This window comes from Puma concolor, chromosome C2 (assembly GCF_028749965.1).
Source record: "Puma concolor isolate L17-30 chromosome C2, mPumCon1.1.hap2, whole genome shotgun sequence".
NCBI classification, from domain to species: domain Eukaryota; kingdom Metazoa; phylum Chordata; class Mammalia; order Carnivora; family Felidae; genus Puma; species Puma concolor.
In genome coordinates this window covers 29,343,732-29,371,457 of record NC_141675.1, presented here as the reverse complement: position 1 = coordinate 29,371,457, position 27,726 = coordinate 29,343,732, and the positions used below count along the sequence as shown (strand labels likewise).

The 27,726-nt window shown below is 38.1% G+C and overlaps 1 protein-coding gene across 8 annotated transcripts in view; it reads right to left on the bottom strand.

Annotated features, from left to right (window-relative positions):
- The window catches only part of TMEM108 (transmembrane protein 108), a 377,589-nt gene that overhangs the window by 294,913 nt on the left and 54,950 nt on the right, over positions 1 to 27,726 (bottom strand). The window lies entirely within an intron of this gene.

Here is a 27,726-nt window from a genome sequence, read left to right as displayed (position 1 = left end):
CAGTTCAATTTGTTTAACTGTGTGGCATTAGGCAAGTAAAGCAACCTCTCTGAACCTCAAATTCCCCACCATCAAATGGAGTGATAATGATGGAATTTTCCTCATGGGGTTGTGTTGAAGACTGATTCTCTATAAGCCATGCAAAATAGTGCCTGACACCTAGTAAGTGCTCAGTGAAGGGTCGGCTGCTTTTATTATCATTCAGCTTATCTTTGGAGGTATGGAGATTGTACTAAATCAAAACTAAATAGTCTTTCATGAATGCGCTCAAGTTACTTGATTTTTAGAATTCATTTTGCAATGTTACACGACACATTAATAGCATACAACACTCTATATCTTAAATATTGCATTTCATTCTAAACATTTTTCATAATACATTTTCCCAGTTATTAAAAAAATATATGTATATGTCTGCATACACATACACACATATACGTACACATGCATACATACATACTCATACATATGCGTACATATGTGTGTATGTATGTATATGTATGTATATCTTGAGGATATACATGAGTTAAATATTCTTCTCTGAAATTTTCTTAGGCACTTTTTTTCCAGGTCTTTGTATCTCCAGTAATGTATCTGAGAACTTCACTGTCTAGAACTGTTGGAAAATGGGCCTCCATACAAAGTAGGCTAGCACTTTTGTTCTTCCTTATACCAGTATTCTTATTCATATTTCTATCCATGACAGTAATAAAGGATGTCAATCAAAGAAATAAAATAACTAGTGGTAACCCTGGCCTGTATACAAGCATCCCTCCATTTTTCTCAGCTTTAAAAATAAAATGGGGGGCGGTGGGTGGCGCAGTCGGTTGAGCGTCCGACTTCAGCCAGGTCACAATCTCGCGCTCCGTGAGTTTGAGCCCCACGTCAGGCTCTGGGCTGATGGCTCGGAGCCTGGAGCCTGTTTCCGATTCTGTGTCTCCCTCTCTCTACCCCACCCCTGTTCATGCTCTGTCTCTCTCCGTTCTAAAAATAAGTAAACGTTGAAAAAAAAAATTTAAAAAAAAAATAAATAAAAATAAAAAAAATAAAATAAAATGGAAGTGACAGGCAGAAGAACCAAATCAAGTAGGTGTGACAAATGCCAGGGTTAAAGGGAGCAGCAGCAACAAAATGGGGGCTGTCTGGAGTCTTAAGTAAGTGGTCAGCACTTACTGAACTACAAAAAACAATACACGGTATAAAGTGAATGGCTAGAAACCCTAGTGTTTAAGTCCTGGTTCTGTTTTAACCAGCCAGGATCTCCTGCCTAGTCATGATGCTTCTGTAGACTTCATTCTTCGCTGTAAGATGAACCATGGGACAAAGTGTCCTCTTCCCCCACATTTCATTCCAGCCCTAAATTCTAGAATCTTATACTGTATTACTACATCTAGATTTTTAAAAAATTTTCCTACATTTCCATGGATACTACCTATCCCAGCAATTATATTAGTGATGCAATGCTCATCTCTTTCTATTTCAAACACAAGAGAATCCTGTTGCTGCATTTAATTAGAAGACAGGGATTCAACCTGTTGAAAATAACCAAGTGCTCCATCCAAGGACATCATTTTGACTATGCTTTTCCCCAGAGATGGCTCCCCTGCAAATGTAGGTTCAAAGATGTGGAGCTATTTCTTTCTCCATGTGGATTTTCTCTTTTTTTCCCCCTCAAAGTGTACCTCAAAAGGGTAAAACACCCAGAGAATCCAAGAATTAACCATCACAAATAGTCTCCATGCAGGATTTGCTGAGAAGTATCCAGTATACTCAGCCATATCCTGAAATCAACAAATGAGATCCTGAGAACTGCCTGAAGATCAGGAACAAATGAGTATACATACTTCACTAACCAATATAGAGCCACGTCAACAGATAACTCCTAGGGATATCAGTCAAGAAAAATAATCAGAGAGAAAAAACATTCAGCCATCAGTGTCTTAGCCCCACTTGGCTCTGCTCAAAGGCAGGGATGGGGTGGGATGGGGTGAGAACATGTCATCTTGAATATTTATGTGACTTAAAAAAATTAACACTTGTTTTGTGAGGTTGGGAAGGGGGACTTTACTCATTATTTTATGTTTTTAATATTATCTAAAATTTTATAGGAGATAGAAAATAAGTATGTGTAAAAGTGCCATCCTTATATGCCCTAATGTTACAAATGACCATCAAGTAGTCTAAAAATAAGAGAAGGGGTGAATCATCTGAGAATGGCCTTATAAAGTCACTTCTGCTATAATGCTTGTTTTGAAAACACAAATTTGTTTCAATGCAAGTGATATAATAGGGAACAATTGGAGCATAATGAAGATTTTATGTTTGCTTATGAGTAATTTCATCCTTAAGAAACAATAGGTGACTGTGGAAACCCACTCGCAGCTGAACCAAAGTGTATGCACATACACACACATACCTAACCCCTACCAGCTACCTATTCATGTGTTATGAGCCACCAGTCCACATCTGCTGTTACAGTATTCTTTCAAATTTTAAACAAACAGCCCTCTGTACACCATTTTACAATAACTTACAAGCTGCAACCTTTCCAATGCCGACTTCCACAAGCAAAATTAAAAACAAAAGCAAGTGAGTTTATATTTTCCCAGTCATTTTCTTCCTGGGGTTACTTACAACCACCATTTTTCCCCCTTATCACCACTCCTCCTGCAACCCAGATTCTTGTTTCACTACAGCCTTCAACAGTAGATGCCAGAATTTGTTGGGTTGTTTTCTCCCCCACTCCCCCGCCCCAGTGGAAAAAGAGCAGTTTTGTTTAGGAAAGAAAAAAACCAAAACTACATTGCTATTAATGTGGACAAAGTACATAAACTCTCACTGCAGACACAGTCTCAAAGCCCTGAGGGCTTGTCCTTGTTTTCCAACAGAGTGAGTATGTCAATACAGACCTGCCAACTATCTCCCACCAGAACTAAATGATGCTCTAATCTCCTCCTTTACGGAGAACTACTGGGGAGAATGAGAGGAGGGCAGGATAGCAAAGACAGTTTCAACTCTGTTTACTGATGGCAGTCTGGGGCATGGCTGAAACCTAGTATAAGTCTACAGCTACCAAAAAGACACATTTTCTTAGACTTAATGTGAGCTATGGAGGAAAAACCAGATTGCATGTACATGACTAATGTGTGTGTGCACATGTTAACTATACTTGGGAGTGTATTTACATATACATATATGTATTGCCTGCCCTGTTCCTAAACTGCTTTAGGGCAACTTACAAAATGCATATTATGTAGTATAATAAAAACACATGCAAAATAACAAGAATGAAGCAAAAAAGCATGTGTGTGTGTGTGTGTGTGTGTGTGTGTATGTGTGTGTATATATATATATATATACATACATATATATATATGAGTACACACAAATATGTATGTGTAAGTCATAATCTAAACTCTAATTAAAGATAGTCTTTATAATCTTGGTTATATAAAAATGAAGAAAGAGGGTGGTGAAAACCCTCAGTTCAAAATGGAACCCAGGACAAAGAGATTTGGTTGAAAGATAATCAGACACTGAAGCCAGAGTCCTGGGCTCAAATATTAGTTCTGCCATTTATGTCCTGGGCAAGTAACTTAAACCTTTTGAATTTCAATTCCTCATAGATAAAGTAGAATGCTCCCCACCTAAAAGTGTTATTTTCATAAGAGATGATAAATTCTGCCCTAAATCTGTTTTACACTAGATTCAGAAATTCAGATTGGTTGAGCACCCAGATACAGTTTCAGTTGTCTGGGACACTAAGGATCTGAAAGATAGGAAACGAGCACACACCCATCATCCCCAGAGCTGAGGGGTAGTGGGTCAGAGTCAAGCTGGCTCAAAGGAGCAACAGAATTGAGAAACCTCAGGAGGACTGTAGCCTCATCTCAAATTATTCCAGGTTGGTGAACCCTTCGGACAGTGGTTCTCAAAATGTCCCTGGATCGGCAGCATTTGCATCACCTGGGAACTTGTTAGACATGCAAATTTGGGGGCCTTACTTTCTACTTACTGAGTCAGCAACTCAGGGGGTAGGGACATAACAATTGGATTTTAACAAACCCTTCAGAAGATTCTCATCTCCAAAAGATGCACACTCATGTTCAAGAACCACAGCCTTACGAGACAGAGTTTTTGCTTCAGTAGCTTCAGGAGTCTGTGTTTGTTTCAAGTCAGAATTTTGAAAAGGTCTAATTTAGTAGACGAATCCCAGTATACCTCTGGCCCTGTTCTATAACTTAGCAATGAATTCACATCACCCTCTGGCTATGTGAGAGCAGAAGGCTAATCACCCAATAATGCTGACCACTTCCTCAGACCATTAGAGGTATGGCCCAATCCTAATTGAACCAGAAATGTCACAAACATGCCGATCAAATGGCATTAGAGGATTTGTGGACAGAAAGCAATGGAGTATATAATCCTCTTAGAAGGAAAGGAGCGTAGAAAAAGAAATAACATACTGGAGAGAGTAAATAGGGTCCACAGTGGTAGAACTGATGTGGACATACTTGCTTTCACAAGCGCAGCACCAACTACTTATTTCTATTTGTCATCCTGTCTGCTCTGTGTCTGAAGTTGTGGTTGCATGCTCAAACAGGGCAAGTTGCTATACCTGGTGACCATCTTCCTTCTCTCCCTTCTCCATGCTCAAATGAAATCCAGAATCAAGAGTTTGATTTTACAGAGCTCTCAAAACACCTAGGAATTTTGTGCCTTTTTCATTTCTCTGCTTGCTCATCTAATTGCATTTTCACCAAACCTCTGAGGGATGGGGGAGGTGGGAGGGGGAGGAGAAAGAAAAAAAAAGAAGGCAGAACAGTCAGGCTTGATGAAAAAGAGTTGCAATTACAATGAAAACTAAAATCAGGATTTGCGATTAATTAGTGAATTTCAGTTATCCTGTAGAGTTCTATAAGGATTCCCAGCTCCATTTACCTATCCTAAAAGAGTATCTGTAATAGCTACAAACTGCAACTCCCAAGCATTCTATGACATACTAATGTTGCACCAAAACCTTTTTGTAGGCAGGAGGCTGCACCTCCTGCAAGAAGTTTAAGATGCTACAAATCATAATAATTGATTTAAAATGAAATCACTAAACAGAATAAAAACACACTGAACAGTATTTATTGCACAGACTTGCTTAATCATTATTAATGCATGCAATGGCAGGGAGCCTCTCTCATTTTCCCCACCATAACATTTATGAATTTTAGAAATTAAGTATTTCTTACAATTACAAAGGAATATTCATGTTACATGGAAAACTAAGCAAATGGATATGCATGGTGTCTAATAACAGTGCATTAAGTTTGCAAGAAACATTTTTGGTTATAATATTTGTCTCATTCCCTTCAGAAATAGAGTCAGCTTATCACTCTAAACTCTCCCCAGAGATACATGATACCTCAATTTTGACAGAGATATTCCATAAAAGAAATCCTAAGTCATGGAATGTTGTAATAAGAACGAACTTCAGGAATCATCTAATTCAACCCTCCCTCATTTTATGGGCAGGAAATGAAGACCCAGGGGATTCACTATTTGCCCAAGATCACACAGCTAGTCATCTCTGTAATCTCCAGTCCTCTATTCTTTCCACCGTAGCATTCTGTCTCTGGCTTCAACCAGAGTCAACCAGGGATGATGTCGCTGAGGTCACCTGCATGACCAAGAGCACCCATGATATAGAGAGGTCACCTTCAGAGACAAAGTATCCACAGGAGATTAGCCCTTACAATGTTCAAGCAAAGTCCAAAGATGTGGGGCCACTTTAGACTTCCTCTAAATCTGGATATCACTTCACTTAAAAAGAAAGCATTCATTCCACCCACATTACTCTCCTGAGTACATTGTAACTTAGAGGTTATGGCTGTTCACTGACAGGGTTTAGGCAGTGGAGTTTCAAGCCCTACAGGTCTCAAAAGCATAGGATGTGTCAACTGTTTCCTTCGAGGTATGCTGGCACATCAGGAAAAATCACTCTCTCCTGGTGGCTATGAGGTGATGTCTAGGTTTTGCTGGCAGTTAAATCTCCCTCATCATTTGACTCCCCCAGAAGGATAGGGAATAGAGACTCCAGATAAGAGTCTTCCCACTACACTTTCCCCTATGGTTGTGTTTGGCTGAAATCTAAGCAGTACATGCTTTCATACCACGCATACTTCCTCCTAATGGTAACCCACAGATTTGCCTATAGTACTCCTTTTTTTTTTTTTTAACGTTTATTTATTTTTGAGACAGCGAGAGACAGAGCATGAACATGGGAGGGTCAGAGAGAGAGGGAGACACAGAATCCGAAACAGGCTCCAGGCTCTCAGCCGTCAGCACAGAGCCCGACGCAGGGTTCGAACTCACGGACCGTGAGATCACGACCTGAGCCGAAGTCGGACGCTTAACCAACTGAGCCACCCAGGCGCCCCGCCTATAGTACTCTTAAGACAAGCCATTTTATCTTTCAGGGACTTATGCTAGCCTTGTAAGAATGCTTAAAGTAGGAAGTTCTGCAATAATTAGAAAAATAAAATAAGATTTCCAGGATTGCAGAAAGAGTCAGATATAGATTTTAAGATTTTCAGACTCAAGGAGTGCCTAGGTGGCTCAGTCAGTTAAGCATCCAACTTTGGCTCAGGTCATGATCTCACAATTTGTGGGTTTGAACCCGTGTCTGACTCTGTGCTGACAGTTTAGAGCCTGGAGCCTGCTTTGGATTCTGTCTCCCTCTCTCCCTTCCCCTCCACCACTTGTGCTCTCTCAAATATAAATAACCATTAAAAAATTAAGATTTTTCAGACTCAAAAAAAGTAAGACAGAAGTATTTGGAGGATATTTAACCTCTTAGTGACTGCTTTCCAGGCCCAAATGGCGTGGAATTCAGTTAATTTGTAAATACTCCATATGGAAGAGACTCTCCAATAGTCTATTTTTCCAAGTGAATGGCTATTCAGAACCTTTCAGTGTCTCCTTCATGCTTATAGAATAAAAAATAAACTTCTTAGACTGTAAGGCAAATTTTTTTTCTTTTACAATCCATTCAACATAACTTAAATAAGATTAATTACTAACTCTCTTAAAATCCATGCTATATTAGTTACCTATTATTGCAAAATAAGTTAATCTAAAACTTAGTGGACTAAATCAGCAATAAACATCTCACACAGTTTCTGTGGATAAGGAATCTGAGAGCAACTTAACTGGATGATTCTAGCTCAGGGCCTCCCATAGGGCTGCAGTGATGGTGTTGTCCAGGGCTGCAATCATCTGAGGCTTGACTGGGACTGGATGATCTGCTGCCAAGATGGCCTTCACATTGTCTTGACACATGACCTTCCCAAAGATGCTTGTCTCTTAGGACATGGCAGCTATTTCCCCTCATAAAGAGATTTCAGGAAAGCCAGCTGCAAGCTACAATGTCTGTTTTGACCTAGCTTCACAATCAAACCTGGCCATTTCTATAGCATCCTACTGTTTAGACAGGCAGCCCTATCCAATTTGGGAGATGACTACACAAAGGTGTCAATACCAGTACTTGGGGATCACAGGCAGCTCTTGGAGGCTGGCTACTCTACATACTATACTAATGACCTCAATACCTCAGCACATGCAATTCTCTCCACATGGTTTGCCCCTCTTCCTTCTGCTCATCTAAATGTGGTTTAGTTAAAAAAAAACAATCACTGGCACAAAAACAGACACATAGACCAGTGGAACAGAATAGAAACCCCAGAACTAGACCCACAAAAGTATGGCCAGCTAATCTTTGACAAAGCAGGAAAGAACATCCAATGGAAAAGACAGTCTTTTTAACAAATGGTGCTGGGAGAACTGGACAGCAACATGCAGAAGGATGAAACTAGACCACTTTCTTACACCATTTCCAAAAACAAACTCAAAATGGATGAAGGACCTGAATGTGAGACAGGAAACCATCAAAACCTAGAGGACAAAGCAGGAAAAAACCTCTCTGACCTCAGCTGCAGCAATTTCTTACTTGACACATCCCCAAGGGCAAGGGAATTAAAAGCAAAAATGAACTATTGGGACCTCATCAAGATAAAAAGCTTCTGCACTGCAAAGGAAACAATCAAGAAAACTAAAAGGCAACCAACGGAATGGGAAAAGATATTTGCAAATGACATATTGGACAAAAGGCTAGTATCCAAAATCTATAAAGGGCTCACCAAACTCTACACCTGAAAAACAAATAATCCAGTGAAGAAATGGGCAGAAAACATGAATAGACACTTCTCTAAAGAAGACATTCAGATGGCCAACAGGCACATGAAAAGATGCTCAACGTCGCTCCTCATCAGGGAAATACAAATCAAAACCACACTGAGATACCACCTCACGCCAGTCAGAGTGGCTAAAATGAACAAATCAGGAGACTATAGATGCTGGCCAGGATGTGGAGAAACGGGAACCCTCTTGCACTGTTGGTGGGAATGCAAACTGGTGCAGCCGCTCTGGAAAACAGTGTGGAGGTTCCTCAAAAAATTAAAAATAGATCTACCCTTTGACCCAGCAATAGCACTGCTAGGAATTTACCCAAGGGCTACAGGAGTGCTGATGCATAGGGGCACTTGTACCCCAATGTTTATAGCAGCACTCTCAACAATAGCCAAATTATGGAAAGAGCCTAACTGTCCATCAACTGATGAATGGATAAAGAAATTGTGGTTTATATACACAATGGAATACTATGTGGCAATGAGAAAGAATGAAATATGGCCTTTTGTAGCAACATGGATGGAACTGGGGAGTGTTATACTAAGTGAAATAAGTCATACGGAGAAAGATACCGTATGTTTTCACTCTTATGTGGATCCTGAGAAACTTAACAGAAGACCATGGGGGGGGGGGGGCGGGGGGCGGGGAGGAGGAAAAAAAAAAAAAAGGTTAGAGACGGAGGGAGCCAAAACATAAGAGACTCTTAAAAACTGAGAACAAACTGAGGGTTGATGGGGGGTGGGAGGGTGAAGGGTACTGAGAAGGGCACCTGTTGGGATGAGCACTGGGTGTTGCATGGAAACCAATTTGACAATAAATTTCATATTTAAAAAAATCACAATCTAGAGTTGGTCAAACTGGTGCAATTTCAGACAAAGTCTGGAATATGACTTGAAGGAAGTCTCTCTGGCTTTAGCTCCCGTATCTATAACACAAATAATATAATCTCTGCTGCAAAAACTGTGAGTACTAAATGAAATCCAGTATAGAAAGTACTTTGTAGACTGCAAATATGTAAATTTTTTCTTCTCGGCCACCACCCTTTATTATGGCCTGCCTGTACGCCACTGTTCAAAGGTTTCACCTCTCAGCTGAAGTTCCAGTTGCCTCCTCTGAGTACCGACAGTACTATGCATATTCGTATACAGTCTTCTCACATTGTGCATTTACTGTATTTATTTAAGTGAAATTCACCATACTGGGTTACAAAGTCCTCAAAGTCAGAATTTCCCATGATACTGTCTACAGAATAGTTAGTAAATGCTTGATTAACTGAACCAGCATATCTTTAGAAGGTCCATCCAAAGAGACAGGGAGGGTTTTCTGTACACAATGTCCATGAGGTACACAAGATGTAACAGAAAGAAAGGTTGATTTTAGTTCTAGATGTCCAGAGCATCTTGAGGTATGATAGAGAAAACAGTTTGTCACTTTTGAACATCTTTGTATATCAAAAGCTGAGGTCCTAGGATAAGGGATGATTTTTGAAGAATGCATGCCCAGCCAGCTTATTGCTCCACCTGCACAGGAGAGACTGTCAAGGGAGGTTTGGAGTAAGAGTTACAGGCCAAATTCTAAAGATGTACCCCTAGCCCAGTTTCCTATTCCTTGGCTATTCAATCCACCACTAATCTAGGTACTGTTGTGAAGGGACTTTGCAGAAGGAATTAAAGTTACTTATCAGCTAACCCTAAGACAGGGAGATTATCTGGGTGGGCCCAACAGATCACCTGAGTCCTGAAAAGCAGAGGAGTCACAGAAACGCATGGAAAAGGGAATGCAGGAAAAATGATACAGAAGAGGAGTTCGGAGATTCAAAACATGAGGATTCAAACCATCATTACCGGCCTTCAAGATTAGGGAAGGGAGCCACAAACTAAGGAATGTGGGTAGCCTCTAGGAGCTGAGAACTTCCAGCTGACATCCAACAAGGAAATGGGGATCTCAGTCCTATAAACAAAGTCAAGAAACTGGAGGTCAACAACCTGGTAAGCTTGAAGTAGACCCTGATTTCAGCTTTCTGAAACTTCAGCCTGACAAGTCAGCCAAGTCAACCTGGACTTGGCTTTTGAGCTGCTATTGATTTGTTATGGCAGCAATAAAAAAAATCATGCACAAAAATTAAGAGTTAAATGCAGTCTGGGGTTTCTGAGAAGGAAACAGAGCCCTTCTCTAATGATCTGCACTTTGAGCCAAGCCCAGGTGGCTGGAGGATCAATCAAAGGAAACCCTAGGTAAGTTCAGAAGCTCGGACAGCAGTTCAGCACCCAGTAGGGTCCTGAGGGATAGGACAGCCATGGTAGCACAGGGTGAGCATGGAAACATATGGGGGCTCTTATAGATTCTGGGCTCTCTATAGCAAGAACCCAGAGAACACCAAAAATTTCCGCCAAAGCAACAGATGTGAAGAAGGTAGACCAGGCTCCAGGAAACCAAAGGTACTTGCAGAATCTGGCACCCAGGAGGCAGAAAGGGAATGAAAAATTTCAGCTGTGCACTCAGCAGAACCAAACACCATTAGGAATTCTATATTAGAATTGAAGTGTCACAGATACCAGAATAACACTAATCTCCAGATCCTCACTCTTAGGAAGAAGAAAAATATAAGGCAGAAGGAAAGAATTCCAAAGCCAACTGATTATTTACTCAAACTAGAGATTCAGGGGAAAAGTCTGGAATTCCCTGAATTTATCATAAATTGACAAGATTTCCTTTTATGCCAGTGGAGAAAATTGAGGCTCAAGACATGAAAAACTTCAGGTACAGACTGAGATGGTCAATTTTAACTGTCAGAGATAGATAGCATTTATTAAGCAGTTATTATCTTCCAGGAACTATACTTTCCATTCATCCTATAATTTACTATCAATAATAACCCTGTAAGTCTCGTATTGTCATCATCTCCATTTTATAAGAACTCAAGGCTAAGAGATGTTAAGAATATAGCCCACAATGTTATAGCTAATAAATGGTAGATTCCAGATTCAAATATCTACCCACCTAATACTACTACCTCTTTGGATTCCATGCAGTGAGTGTGCAGGAGGGATGATACTATTTATAAAAGCATTTTTATGAATGTTTTTGTGATTATACTATTTATAGGATCACTTTTATCAATTCTTCAGTATCACAACAATAGCAATAGCAACTGTGAACATAAACTGAAGCTCGGACAGCAGTGTGTGCCAAGCAGCTCTGAGTGTTTCTTATGGATCATTTAGAAGTTATAACTTTCTCTGTTTTATACATGAGAAAAGTGAGGACCTGACTTGTCCAAGGGCACAGAATAAGAGGCAGGGCCAAGATGAGAACCCAGGCACTCTAACTCCAGTCTTCATGTTCTTACACACAGAGCTATACAACACCCCCACCCCCACCCCAGAACCATTCTTAGGACTTATAAGTTAAAAAGAAACGTTGCACTGGTTACTCAAGCCCAGAACAGATTCTGATAGCACCACAAAGGGGTGTTTATAAAAGAACACACTCAATGACTGTGCTCATTAAGGTTTAGCTGTCCCTGAAGTGATCCAACCTTTCTTAACTCACTCTCTTTCTATGATTTTTAAGGTACACCATCAAGAATTGCTTTTCAGAAAACACGGGACTTGTTGTAAGTCCTAGTTTCAGAAATATTAAATGTGTCTTAATATGAGAATGTGTGGTATTTATATCCTTAGTTTGTACCACTTGCTGAAAAAAATAAATTTAAGCTAATTTATCCAATACTTTCTAAAAGCCAAACTTGTGTCAAATGCTAGGAAATTAGAGATAAATCATGTGGCTCCTAGTCTCACTGGGCTTACAGCCTAATACAGGAACACTTTAACCAAGGGAATTACAATAGGCATTATAATACAGAAAATCAAATGGTTGTAAGTGGGTAAACAGAAGGAGCAATTAGCTGGAAAGGGAAGGGCTATGACAGAGAAAACTTTCTGGAAGAAGCCATGATACCACAGGTCAGTTTGCAAGGATCTGAGAGCAAAGAGCAGGCCAAAGATATAGAAGGGAGAGACCATGACTTATTTAAGGGACTGTAAGCACAGGGAAAAAGTATTAGTGAAAAACTCCTTTCACTAACCTCCCACTGAACCAACTCCTGAATTAATAAATACTCTCAATTCCCTCTGAGGACATGCTGAATGATACTTGTGCCAAGCCAAGTATTCCCAGACTGGTGGCTTCTCTCCAATAGGCCAGGGCACTTAGTACTTCCCCCAGTCAAGGGATATGTTGTCAAGAGTCACTCATGTTTCTTTCCAACCTATGTATAGCAGTTGTGCTTGGTTTAATAATCATGTAATTTTATTAAATGTTACATAAGTCAATGAATATGAATGAGTTATTATTTTCAATGTAAACTAAAAAAGACTAGCCACCAAGAAAAAAAAAATACTGGTAAATTAAGTGTGGGATAGCCACAGAACACTGGAAAATATACCATAACAACCTAGAAGATTCTGCTCTTGTATTCACTCTACTTGAAAGAAACCCCAACTGGAATTCGTAAGTGACATATTATGGGTGTGGTTACACAATAAAAATCAGTGACCTTGACAACTGGAACTACATTCAAGGCAAAGGCCTTGGCCCTACATCGAAAGATTTGCAAACAAATGTCCAGTTATATATTTTAAGCTAAAATAAAAATTTTAAGATGTATCATTTTTTGTTACTTTATTTTAGCCAATATTTTTGATTAAAAAATCATGCCTCAAATCAGAAGTCTTCTATCATAATTTAAGAGGACTAAAGCAAAGACTGTATGTGGGCAAGTATCTACAGATGAGGCTAGAGATGTTAGGACTGCAAATCCCATGAGTTCTGCATACATGCTAGAATACGTGGGTTCATGTGAAGACTATAAGGGAGCCACAGATGTGATAAGATCCCTATTTGAGAAAGATCATGTTGAAAATATGGAGAATGCTGTGAAGAAAATCAAGACTAGAGGCTGATGTAAACCAGTGAAAAAATGATGAGGTGTGATCTAAAGCTACATTAGTGAGGGGAATGTCATTTGCAGTCTGTGCCTAAATAGTACTTAATGAGCTGGTAAAACTGTGGTGAAAGTATGACACTGGGAACTCTCATTGTACTTGGGAGGACAATCTGGCAGTGTATTTCAAAAATCCTTAAAACTATAGTCACCTTTGGCCATGCTATTCTATTTTTAGACACTGTCCATAACACACGAATTAGAGAAACTCACATGAATTTTTACACATATGGTTAGATGAATGGATAAAGAAGAGGTGGTATAAATACACACACACACACACACACACACACACACACACACACACAAGAATATTACCCACTTATAAAAAAGGACAAGATCTTGCCATTTGTGACAACATGCATGGACCTAGAGGGTATTATGATAAGTGAAAATAAGTTAGGCTGAGAAAGACAAATACCATATGATTCCACTTATATGTGGAATCTAAAAGACAAAACAAATGAACAAATAAACAAAAAGCAGAATCAGACCTATAAATACAGAAAGCATACTAATAGTTGCCAGAGGGCAGTGGGACTAGGGGGGAGGAGGGTGGAAAGGAAGTGGGAGACACAGGCTTCCAGTTATGGAATAAGTTGCAGGAATGAAAGGTACAACACAGGGAATATAGTCAGTAGTACTGTAATAGCATTCTATGGTGATGATAATAGCTACACTTGCAGGCAGCACAGCAAAATGCATCATTATATTGTACACCTGAAACTAACATAACGTCGTATGTCAACTACACTAAAAAACAATTACAGGGGTGCCTGGGTGGCTCAGTCGGTTGAGCATCCAACTCTCAATTTCATGATCCCAGGGTTGTGGGATCAAGCCCCACTACCGACTCCACACTGAATGTGCAGTCTGCTTAAGATATTCCTCTCTCTCTCTGCCCCTCTTTCCCGCTTGCAATGTCTTTAAAATTAAAAAAAAAAAAAAATACATACAAGGTTCTTTTCATTGTCCCATTATGTATAAGAGCAAAAACTTGAAGACAACTTGGAATGCCCAAAAATAGGGCACAGATAAATTATGGTTCATCTAAATAATGGATTCTCCACTTATGTGCATGTGGCAATGAGGAAATGTTCTTAATTTAGGTAATAAAAACTATATGATCCCAATTTTGAAAATCAAAAGTTATATATACAACTAGGTATGGATAACTAGATATAGATATAACACACACAAAACAAAGCTTGAAAGGCTATTCACAGTGATCACAGTTATGGTTAGTAACAACAATCCCTGTGATGTGGGGTTATAGGTTGTTTTTTTACTGTGCTGAACTGAATTTTCTAGATTTTCTTTAACATATTACTTGTATAATCAGAAAAGTATTAGAAAAAAAATCACCTTCAGGTTTTAGATTTGATGGAATGGACAGTGGAATCTAAGTCCTAATGCTTAAAAAGTTTTAAAAATTACTCTTTTGGAGGTACTGAAAAAATCCTAACTCTTCACCATTTTATTGATTTAGGTCACGTATCCTATTGTTAAGTATCTATCTAGGCTGAAGAATTCTCATTTTTTCAATCCATCCTCACAAAGCAGCCCTCCTCTGTGCTGGTACTTGGCCTTTCTCAGATTAAATCAAACTGACACCAGAAGGCTGCGTTAAGAAACCCAAAACAAATATTCCTACATTTGGCATTACACTCCAGTTGTTTATAGAGTCATGGATGAGTTCACCGCAGCATCAGTATATAGTAATGGATATGATGAGGTTTATCTCCCTTTACTAATGGATCTCACCCTAAAAATGAACAGTAAACCACATTTCTGTCTCTCTGGATAATTACTAAATGATGCCAAACTACAAGTGAATTCCAAATAGAAATCTAACATTCAGATAGTAGTAAAACAAATAGGTAATAGTAAATATAATAGATAATAATAAAATAATTTTAAAGCAACCTTTTCAGTGTTACCTATGCACATATGTGATTTCTAGACAGAAAGGCAAAGTGACAAAAACTGGACCATTTTATAATAAATATATAATAAATTTATAAGAAAGTTTATAAATTAGAGTGGCCTCACATACAATAGTTCATTTAGCTCTTATGGTGAAGATGCTATCATGCATTTTATAGGTGAAAACCAGACTTTATTTAAGTGTTCAGTAATTTCTAATTTTATCCTTTCAAATGCCACCAGTATTATTTTTCTAATTCCTTCAAAAATAATGGGTGTGGGGAAAATGGGTGATGGGTGTTAAGGAGGGCACTTGTTGGGATGAGCACTGGGTGTTATGTGTAAGTGATGAATCACTGGATTCTACTCCTGAAGCCAAGACTACATCGTATGTTAACTAACTTGAGGGGGAAAAAAATCTCAAATTAAAAAAAAAACACAAAAATTTCTTGCTTCTGGGAGAGTCCTGGGGCTGTCTGGAGGGCAAAGGAAGAACAACACAGGAACAAGTTTTGAATAGTTTGTAGCTAATATTGTCTCCAAGAGAAACAATTTAACTGGTATGTCAAAGAAATAAGCCAGTCCTGAGGCTTAAAAGGAAATGTGAATTAAAAAAAAATAAATAAATAAATTGAAGGGTCAGAGGTTACAAACATGCACAAAGTCCGCAACTGAAAATCACCTCACAGAAAATCAAAGTCTTGTTAAAGAGCCCGGAATGGGTTATGAACAACTCCTTTGTGACTGTACTTACAGCATAGAGGGGTACAGTACATACAGGGGTTCAGTCAATTAGGCGTCCAACATCAGCTCAGGTCATGATCTCCCAGTTCAGGAGTTTGAGCCCCAAAATGAGCTCTCTGCTATCAGTGCAAAGCCCACTTCAAATCTTCCTCCTCTCTCTGTCCATACCCCACTTGCTCTCTCTTTTCAAAAATAATAAACATTAAAAGAAATAACTATAATAAATACATTCGGGAATCACCATAGAAAGCACATTAAGGCATTAAAAAATGTTTATGTTTTACCACCAGACATCTAAACCCCCATAGACCAGGGAACCCCCATTTAGACTATCAGCAGATTTTTGTACAAACTTTGCAGGTCAGATGGAAGAGGCATGATATATTCAAAGTGCTAAGAGAAAAAAAGCTTCCAACCAAGAATACTGTATTCAGCAAAGCTATCATTCAGAACTGAAGAAGAAACAGTTTGCCAACCAAGCAAAAGCTAAAGTTCACTGCTACTAAACTAGCCTTAAAAGAAATGTTAAAAGGACTTCTTTAAGCTGAAAAGAAAGAGTCCTAATTATAACAAGAACACATATGAAAGAATAAATCTCACTGCAAAAGTAATATATAGTAAAGGTAGCAGATTAATTACTTATAAGCTAGTATGAAGGTTGAAAGAAGTGCATAAATTAACTACAATTACAATAACTGAAGGATACACAAGATAAAAAGTAAAATGTAAAATATGACATCAAAAATATAAAACATAGGAGAGAGGTAAAAAGGGGGACAAAACATGGGGGGGGAGGGTAAGCTTTAGAATGGCATCAAACTTAAATAATCATCAACTTAAAATAGACTATTATAGAAATGTCGTTATATGTAAGCCTCATGGTAACCACAAATAAAAAACCTATAGTAAATACACAAAAGATAAAAAGAAAGGAATAGAAGCATACCACTAAAGCAAATCATCAAACCACAAAGGAAGAGAACAAGAAAAGAAGAATGGTACAGAGAGGAACTATGAAAACAACTAGAAAACAATTAGCAAAAGGGCAAAAGCACAAACCTATCAATAATTACTTTAAGTGTAAATGCACTAAATTCTCCCATCAAAAGACATGTAGTGCCTGAATGGACAAAAATACCAATACCCTATATACTGCCTATAAGAGACACACTTTAGATGTAAGAAGACACAGAAACTGAAAATGAATGGATGGAAAAAGATATTCCATGCAAATGGAAATGAAAAGAAAGCTGGGGTAGCTACACTTATATCAGACAAAATAGACTTTAAAACAAAGACTATATGATAAGAGACAAAGAAAAGTATTACATAATGATAAAAGAGGATATAACATTTGTAAATATTTATGCACCCAATATACAAGCACCTAAATGCATAAAGGAAATGTTAACAGAACTAAAGGGAGAAACAGCCATCAATATAATAATAGGGGATTTAAAAATATTTATTTATTTATTTATTTATTTATTTATTTATTTATTTATTTATTATTGAGAGACAGAGAGACAGAGAGACAGAGCATGAGCAGGGGAGGGGCAGAGAGAGGAGGAGACACAGAATCCAAAGTAGGCTCCAGGCTCCGAGCTGTGAGCACAGAGCCCAACGCGAGGCCTGAACTCACAAACCGCAAGATCATGACCTGAGCTAAAGTCGGACGCTCAACCAACTGAGCCACCCAGGTGCCCCAATAGTAGCGGATTTTAATACCTTATCTTATGTCATCTAGACAGAATATCAATAAGGAAACATTGACCTTAAACAACATGTTAGACCAAATGGACTTAATACATATTTTCAGAACATTTCATCCAAAAGCAACAGAATACATATTCTTCTCAAGTGCACATGGAACATTTTCCAAGACTGATCATATATTAGGCCACAAAACAAATCTTAGTAAATTTAAGAGGATTAAAATCATGCCAAGCATCTGTTCCAACCACAATTATATGAAACTAGTAATTAATTACATGAAGAAAACTGGAAAATTCACAAATATGTGGATATTAAACAATATGATAATGAACCAATGGGTCAAAGAACAAATCAAGAGAAATCAAAAAATGCTTTCCAACAAACAAAAATGGAAGTGCAATATACTAAAATTTATAGGATGCACCAAAAGTAGTTCTAAGAGGAAAGTTCACGGTGATAAATGCTTACCTCAAAAACAAGATAAATCTCAAGTAAACAATCTAACTTCACACATCAAGAAATAAACAGACCACAAGAATGAAGCCCAAAGTTAGAAGGAAAGAAATGATGATTACAGCAGAAATAAGTGAAACAGAAACTAAAAACATAATAGAAAAAAATCATTGAAACTAAGCTGGTTCTTTGAAAATATAAAAATTGACAAACTGTTAGCTCTACCCCTCAAGAAAAAAAAAAAAAACAAAAAGAGAGAGGGTTCAAATAAAAATCAGAAATGAACAAGGAGATGTTACAGCTGGTATCATAGAAATACAAAGGATCATAAGAAACTACTATAATCAATTACATGCCAACAAATTGAACAACATAGAAGAAGCATAAATTCCTGGAAACATGCAATCTACCAAGAATGAATCATGATGAAACAGAAAATCTGAACAGACTGCTTGCTAGCTAGGAGACTGTATCAGTAATCAAAAACCTCCCAATAAACAAAAGTCCAGGACTGTGCAACTTCACTGGTGTACTCTGCCCAACCGTCAGAGAATTAATCTTCCTCAAGCTCTTCCAAAATACAGAAAAGGGGTAACCTTCTAAACATATTTTACAGGGCCAGCACTATCCTGATACCAAAAACCAATGATGTTACGAAGGAAGGAAGGAAGGAAGGAAGGAAGGAAGGAAGGAAGAAAGGAAGGAAGGAAGGAAATAAATTACAGACCAATATCTCTGACAAACACAAATGCAAAAATCTCTGCATTGCTGTAATGTTCATATTACTCAAAGGAACAAACAGGTTCAACGTAATTCCTATCAAAATTCCAATGGTATTTATCACAGAAAGGAATACACCAAGGCTAAAACTCATATGGAATCACAAAAGACCCTGAATAGTCAAAGCAGTCTTGAGAAACAACAACAAAACTGGAGCCATCACACTCCCTGACTTCAAATTACATTACAAAGATATCATATGATAGTATGGTTTTAGCACAAAAACCGACACACTGATCAAGAGAACACAATAGAAAGCCCATAAATAAACCCATGCATGTATGTCTAATTAATTTATGACAAAGGAGCCAAAAACATACAATGGAGAAAGAACAGTTTTCAATAAATCGTGCTGGAAATTGGACAGCCACAAGCAAAAAAATAAAATTGGGTCATCTTCTTAAACCATATACAAAAAATAACGCAAAATTGATTAAAGACTTGAAGATAACGCCTAAAACTGTAAAAACTCCTAAAAGAAAATACAGGCAGTCAGATTCTTGACATCAGTTTTGGTGATAGCTTTTTTAACCAAAAGCCAAAGCAACAAAAGCTGAAATAAACAAGATGGACTACATCAAACTAAAAGGCTTCTGTACAATAAAGCAAACAATCAACAAAATGAAAAGGCAACCTACTGAGTTGAGAAAAGTAACTGTGAATCATCTATCTGATTAGGAGTTATCTACAATGGGCGAAGAACTCATACAAGTCAATAGTAAAAAGAAAAAAAAAAGCAAACAATATAGTTAAAAATGGGCAGAAGATCTGAACAGTTTTCAAAGACATACAGATAGCCACAGGTACATGAAAAGATGGTCACCATCATTAATCATCAGGGAAATGCAAATCAAAACTAAAATGAGATATCACCTACCATCTGTTAAAATGGCTATTATCAGAGACAAGGAGGGGTGCCTGGATAGCTCAAGAGCATGAGACTCTTGATCTTGAGATTGTGAGTTTGAGCCCCACATTTGGTGTAGAGTTTTTTTTTTAATTTATTTGAGAGAGATCAAGAGAGCACAAGCAGGAGAGGGGCAGAGAGAAAAGAAGAATCCCAAGTAGGCTCCACAGTTTCAGCACAGAGTCCGATGTGGGGCTCAAACTCATGAAACCATGAGATCATGATCTGAGCCAAAATCAAGAGTCGGATGCTTAACCAACTGAGCCACCCAGGTGCCCTGGGTATAGAGATTTCTTAAATAAATCTTTAACAAAAAAAAAAAAAAAAAAAAAAAAAAAGGAATGACAAGTGTTGGAAAAGATGTGGAAAGAGAACCCTTGTGAACTGTTGGTGGGAATGTAAACTGGTGGAACCATTATGGAAAATAGTATGGAGTTTCCTCAAAAAATTAAAAATAAAACTACCACATCTCCAGCAATTCTGCATCTGAGTATCCATAAGAAAATACTAATTTGAAAAGATATATAAACTCCCATGTTCACTGCAGCATTATTTACAATAGCCAAGATATGGAAAGAACCTGTGTCCATCGATGGATGAATGGATAAAGAAACTGTGGTATATATACAATGGAATATTATACAACCATAAAAGGAAATAAATCTTGCCATTTGTGACAACACAGATGGACTTCACAGGCATTATGCTAAATGAAATAAGATAAATACCATATGGTCTCTCTCATATGTTGAATCTAAGAAAGAAAAACCAAACAAACAAAAAACCAAGCTCATAAATACAGAGAACAGATGGTGGTTATAAGAGGTGAAGGGTGGGGGTTGGGAGAAATGGGTGAACTGGCTGGGTTTTTTAATTTAAGTAAATTGAATAAAACAATTTTTAAATACATTTTTAAAAAATGATTATATTTTCACCATCAGAACTCTAAATTATGAGAAATTTACTTTTACTTTCTGTATACTCCTAAATCTCAAGTATACTTGGAATACATTAACCACCAGAGAACATTTTCTTTGAATAAAAGATGTTTACATCGATTCTTTAAATCCAACCACCACAGACACAGCACTATTAACCTTGAGTGATGGCTTTTCTAAACATACTGCTTTCTGAAGACAGATCAAAGGCTGTATCTTGCTCCCACAATGACCCACAGTTATGGCTTCTATGTAACTTCAAACAACAAAGAGAATGGCCAATTTAACCAAGTTTTAGTTTTTTGTTTTTTTTTATCTTCCTCCCACCTCCAGGTATTCATAATGTTTCTAACATGCCAGGGTGGGGGTAGGGGTTGCTGACACAGTATTAAAGAAGGAAGATACCTGCAGTACAAACACCAAAACCAGCAGTCTCCCCAACTGAGACATGTTTCCTCATGGGGCCAACTACTCAAGGTAAGCTGAATTTTTCCCTGGTTTCTTGGAAGTTATATTTGCAAACCTCCATTCTCATCACTAGTCATTCATTCAGTGCCAGTTCACCCATGATATACTCTGCTGGGTAGATATACTTGTTTTTCTGGAACCTGATAAATATAATCCACAGAAAACTTATGGAGACTGAACAAGAGAACAGTCACAAAATAATCGGCCTTCAGAATTTACATTGTTCTTACCACCTATCTTCTGTTCTGGCATACATCATAAGAAAAGCACAGTGTATGGCGGTGGGTGAGGCAGAGCCATCAGAATTTTGTGTTTGCATGAAGTGAAGCTGTTCAGACATAATCCAAAAAGATAAGAAAGACTGTGCTGTTCATTAGTAGAGATCCTCCTTCATCTCCCAGTTGCAAAGAGATCATCCACTGCACCCTCAAGAGTAAATGAGCACTGCTTCATGAGCTCCAGGAGGATACTGTGGAAGAGGTTAAGCACACCAGATCTCTATTCTTTGGGATAATCTCAGTTTTCCTTCTTCAGTGTAGCTCACAGATTCATGGCCAAGACAGCAAAAATAAAAAAACACTGCAAGTGAATGGAAAAAAAATGTTTGCAAGGGAACAAAACAGCAGCTGGATGTCAGATTTGCAACAATTATTAGTGTTCTATGGAGAATCTTTAATCCACACAACAAATTAAAAGTTAATACAAGTAAATCAGACCAGCTTTCTACAGAGAAGTTGAGAGACAGGTACCTGCACGGTAGATGGAACCACCTCCCATCCTTGACCACATGCACCTACACATCCCATAAACGTCTTTTAGTCCATTACCTGACATGTATACCATTAAAGAGTCACACCTTTCAATCTGCTATAAAAATAAAAATTCCTTTCTGAGAAGCAATATATCAGGCAATTAGCTATTAATACCCTCTTCATTAATCAGACATTAAAAAGCTAGTTTATCTAGCTAGAAAGGACATAAGGGAATGATGGGAAAAGCAGAATTGGTCATTTATCAAAATTTATTGAGAGTCTACTACCAAATACCATAGTACAAAGTGTGGCTACAGTAATGAATTAATTCACTCATTCACTAACTCCCTCCCTCAGTCATTCGTTCACTCATTCAACAGATGTACCAGGAATTGGGATATAAATTCTGCCCTCAGAGGGGCTATAATCCAATAAAAGAAGTATTATTCACATCTACAAGGCAGAAATAAATACCATTAATTTTAAAAAGTGAAACAAGTGCTACAGCAGTTAGTAGATTGAAGAGATTAGTATTAGATGAGGGAATCAAATATGGCTTCATGAAGAAGGCATTCAACCTGAATGTTGAAGAACGGCTACCATATGAATATGCTATGTGGGCAAGAGGGCTGAGGAAATGTCATAAAACTGCTACCCTATTGCTGAAAGGAGCCTGCCAGCAGAAGGCAGCAAAATTCTAAGCGCCAGATGGTAAGGAGAATGTAAATAGGGAAAGTGAGTGAATGATGAGGCGTGCACAAAGGGAGGAGGGAATTCCACAGGCAAAAAGCATGTCTTGCCTTACCAGTGTGCCTGGGGCCAGGCCTGCATGCCTGCATTTATTTATGTCTCAGGCCTTCTACTTCTGAAAGTATAATTTTGTGGATCTTGGAGATTGTCTGCCTTCATTTTACAGAAAACAGAGGAGTCTGATAAATTATCTAAGGCCACAGAGCTAATAAGTGGCTGATCTGAGACTAGAACCAAGTTGCCCTGAAATGAATGTAGAGCTCTTTCCATTTGTACCAAAGCTTATCAACCTGGTTAGAAGCATCTTTCATGTGGCCATGTGTACACACTACAGTGGAGGGACAAAGAGAATAACTGACTCAGATCTCAGGAGGGACATGGGTTATGAGAGTTAAGAAACACAGACTTGTGTACTTTCACATCCTAAGAGTAGTTTCCTTTGGACACAGGATTGAACTGGAAACTTAAGCTAAATATTTGCCATCTATACAACAGCTGGTCTACAAACTATAACAAGTTCCTAAGACCTTCTTAAGCTACAAAGGTACCTGCTTCACACATCAACTCCCCTCATTGTTATCACCATTGTTATAAATGAAAATAACAGGTTCACAGATAACGAAGGATGGACTTCTCAGTAGGACAAAATACAATCTGCAGAAAAGAAGTCACAGCCATCCACCACCTGAGTTTTCAATGAATTGAAAGTATCTCTATTCTAGCCAGATTTCCAGTTCAGAAAGACACACTGTGTTAACAGTAAACATGAATTGTCAGGAGAGACAAAAATGTTTTAAAGCAAGTTGCACTGGGCCTTCTTATTTATCTGTTCTGGGAAACTTCTGCCTCCATTAGAATTAAATTTCCTCCACCCAATAAGTTATATTAATTTCCCATAATTCCAGACTACCTAGAGCAATGTTGAGGAAGTAGGATATTAACCAATCACAGAATGAAGAATGTTGGCAAGTACTGAAGACATCTGATCTATTTTTATATAAGATGCAACTAGCCCAGAGAAATACAGTGACTTGCCAAGATCCTACACACAATAAGATGGAGAATCAGTCCAAGAAGGAGATTTGCCTCCATACTTTTCTTGCCCATCTAGGGCCTGATGACCAAGCTTTCTTGCAGAATGCAGTGTGCTCAGGGTTCAGACTTTAATGAGGGACAGTCTCAGCTTCCTATTACAAGTGGGACTTCATTCTAACCTCTCCAATCTTTACCTACAAACATATTAAAAGTGAGATCAGGGGCGCCTGGGTGGCGCAGTCGGTTAAGCGTCCGACTTCAGCCAGGTCACGATCTCACGGTCCGTGAGTTCGAGCCCCGCGTCGGGCTCTGGGCTGATGGCTCAGAGCCTGGAGCCTGTTTCCGATTCTGTGTCTCCCTCTCTCTCTGCCCCTCCCCCGTTCATGCTCTGTCTCTCTGTCCCAAAAAAATGAATAAACGTTAAAAAAAAAAATTTTTTTTAAAAAAAGTGAGATCATGTTTTTCCCCCCAAGCCATGGATGTGACAGAGTAACTTTTTCAGATATGTCTAAATGAACTTTTTAAGATACTTACACAGCTATGTGCCATTTTCTTCTATGTAATTTCCCTTCTCACTGTTAAATATCTGATGATTTTATGAATGAATGTATTATAAGTATAGTTTCAATGACTCCTCCAGAATTAGAGGCTATGGACATGTTCTACAATAGAGAATGGTAAACTGTATGACTGCTTGATGGAAAATGATTTTGCTACTAACATCATCTTGATAATTAACATTATCAAGACTACACTGTAAATTAGGAAAGCTTTTAAAAATTTAATATTAAGTGAAAAAAAATCCAAGTTACAACACTGAATAGAACCTATGATTACACTTTGTAAAACCATTCCTTTTTTTTATAAAAGTTAAAAATTAACTAAAATAATAATGGCAATTATGTTGCAGTTACAGAATTATGAACAAATGTTATTTTAAAAAGTTCTAGATTCTAAACAGTGAACTATCAGGGCACCTGGGTGGCTCAGTCTGTTAAGTATCCGACTTCGGCTCAGGTCATGATTTCACAGTTTGTGAGTTCGAGCCCTCCTCCACCCCCCTCACCACCCCCCACCAGTTGGGCTCTGTGCTGATAGCTCAGAGCCTGGAGCCTACTTCAGATTCTGTGTCTCCCTCTCTTTCCCCTCCCCCCTCATGCTCAGTCTCTTTCAAAAAAAAAAACATTAAAAATTTTTTTAAAAAATAAACAGTGATTTAATATTTTGATACATTTTAAATTATACAACTAAAGAAAATTATAAATTTAAAATTTGATAGAATAAAAATGTTTTTATATCACTTGGTAAAAAAAGGCTAGAGAATACTATCCACCACAGTCCCTAGATTCTGGAGTTCAGGAAGCAATGGAGAGCTTTCATAGCACTCTATATATGCAACTAACAATGAGGAAGAATGTTCTAGAAATCTGATTTTTTCATGGCTGGTTCCCTGTCACTCTGGATCTGAAATGAAGATGATTTGTGTCATTTAATTTTTATACAATTTTTATATGTTTATAAATTTAAGGCTGAAATGAGGGACTCTTTCTTCCTGGTTATTCTTCCCTACCATTTAAGTTTCAGGAAAGAGTACTTTAGCTTAATATCAGATGAATATGTTGAGTTATGTTCCCTCTAACCCTACTTTGTTGATTTTTATCATAAATGGATGTTGTGTTTTGCTGAATGCTCTTTCTGCATCTATTGAAATGTCATATGGTTCTTATCCTTCTCTCATTGATGTGATATATTGTATTGATTTGTGAATACTGAACCACCCTTGCACCCCAGGAATAAGTCCCACTTGATCCTGCTGAATGTTTTTTTTTTTTTCTAATTTATTGATGGATTTGGTTTGCTAGTATTTTTTTTAAAGGAATATATTTATTTTTTTAATTTTAGAGAGACCAAGAGCATGTGAGCACATAGAGGGGCAAAGGGAGACAAAGCTGTCAGCACAGAGCCCAATGTGGGGCTGGATCCCATGACCCTGGATTTATGACCTGAGCCAAAACAAAGAGTCAGATGCTCAACTGACTGAGCTACCCAAAACCCCTGGTTTGCTAGTATTTTGCTGAGAATTTCTACATCTATGTTCATGAGAGATCTTGGCCTATTGTTCTTTTTGTGGTGTTTTCATCTTTGGTATCAGGGTACTGCTGGCCTCAGAATGAATTTGGAAATTTTCCTTCCTCTTATTTTTTAATATTTATTTTGGGGGTGCCTGAGTGGCTCAGTTGTTAAGCATCCAACTTCTGCTCACCGTTCATGAGTTCAAGCCATGCATCAGGCTGTATGCTGACAGCTTGAAACCTGAAGTCTGCTTTGGATTCTGTGTCTCCCTCTCTCTCTCTCTGCCCCTCCCCCACTTGCACTCAGTTTCTGTCTCTCTCTCAAAAATAATAAATGTTAAAAAAATTTATAAAATATATATATTTATTTTTGAGAGAGAGACAAAGTACAAGCATGCATGTGAGAGAGGGGCAGAGAAAGAGAGAGAGGATAACAAGCAGACATCATGCTGTCAGCGCAAAGCCCGACATGGGGCTTGAACCCACAAACTGTGAGATCATGACCTGAGCTGAAATCAAGAGTCAGATGCTTAACAGACTAAGCCACCCAGGTACCCCTTTACTAACTCTTTTATGTTGTAATAGTTTGGGAAGAATAGGTATTAACTTTTTTTTTTTTTTTACGTTTATTTATTTTTGAGACAGAGACAGAGCATGAACGGGGGAGGGTCAGAGAGAGAGGGAGACACAGAATCTGAAACAGGCTCCAGGCTCTGAGCTGTCAGCACAGAGCCCAACGCGGGGCTCGAACTCACGGACCGCGAGATCATGACCTGAGCCGAAGTCGGACGCCCAACCGACTGAGCCACCCAGGCGCCCCAGGTATTAACTCTTTAAACTTTGGGTAGAATTCACCTGTGAAGCTGTCTGGGCCTGGACTTTTGTTGGCTGGAAGTTTTTTTTATTACTGATTCAATTTCATTGTTGGTAATTAGTCTCTTCAAATTTTCTACTTCTTTCTGCTGCAGTTTTGGTAGGTTATAGGTTTCTGGGAATTTATTTCTTCTTGGTTGTCCCATTTGTTGGCATATAATTTTTCATAATATTCTGTTATAAATTTTTGTGTTTGTCATGTTGGTTACTTGTCCTCTTTCATTTGTAATTTTGTTTGAGACCTCTTTTTTTTCTCTTTTTTTATGAATCTGGCTAGGGGTTCATCAATTTTCTTTATCTTTTCAAAGAACCAGCTCTTGGTTCATTGATCATGATGTTTTATGTCTCTCAAATCAGAGAAGTATCTCTTTTTTAAAATGTTTGTTTGAGAGAGAGCACACGCATAAGCGGGGAGGAGCAGAGAGAGAGAGAGAGGGAGAGAGAGAATCCCAAGCAGGCTCCATAAGAGTCCATGAGGCACATTCAGATTCAAGTGGACAAGAAATCTAACAAAAATGAATTACAGCCCAAAATATAAGATTCATATGCATTTTCTTTAAAAAATAATTTATTTTTAATTAAGAAATTCAAAAAATAATGTCAAAATTATGGGAAAAGTACAGAATATGAACTGGTAAGCTGACCAGACAACTGACGTAATTCTGATAAGGACCCTCCAGTGCAATGTGCATAGTGACCAGGGCTGCATGCATAGGATGGTTTCTGACTGCATTTGTGGCCATGGCACAGAATTTTAATGACAGAGTAAGTTCCCTCATTTGTCCCAAACAGCAAAGCCAGAGATTGTCATAATGCTACAGCTAGCTTCAAGACTCTTGGAGTCAGTCTAGTAAGCAGCTATTGAAAGGTCTAGTATCAATCAGAAAAGTCCTTAAAAAGTTATTCATGTTAATATTTATTCCAAGGCAAACATTCAAATATAGTGTGAATGTACTACTTAGCACCATAAATCATGCAAAAATTCTTCTTTGTGTGATGAACTGCTACCATGGATCTATAAAAATCTATTACAATTAGTGTAGGAGGGAAACACAGGGGCCTAAACCTTGTT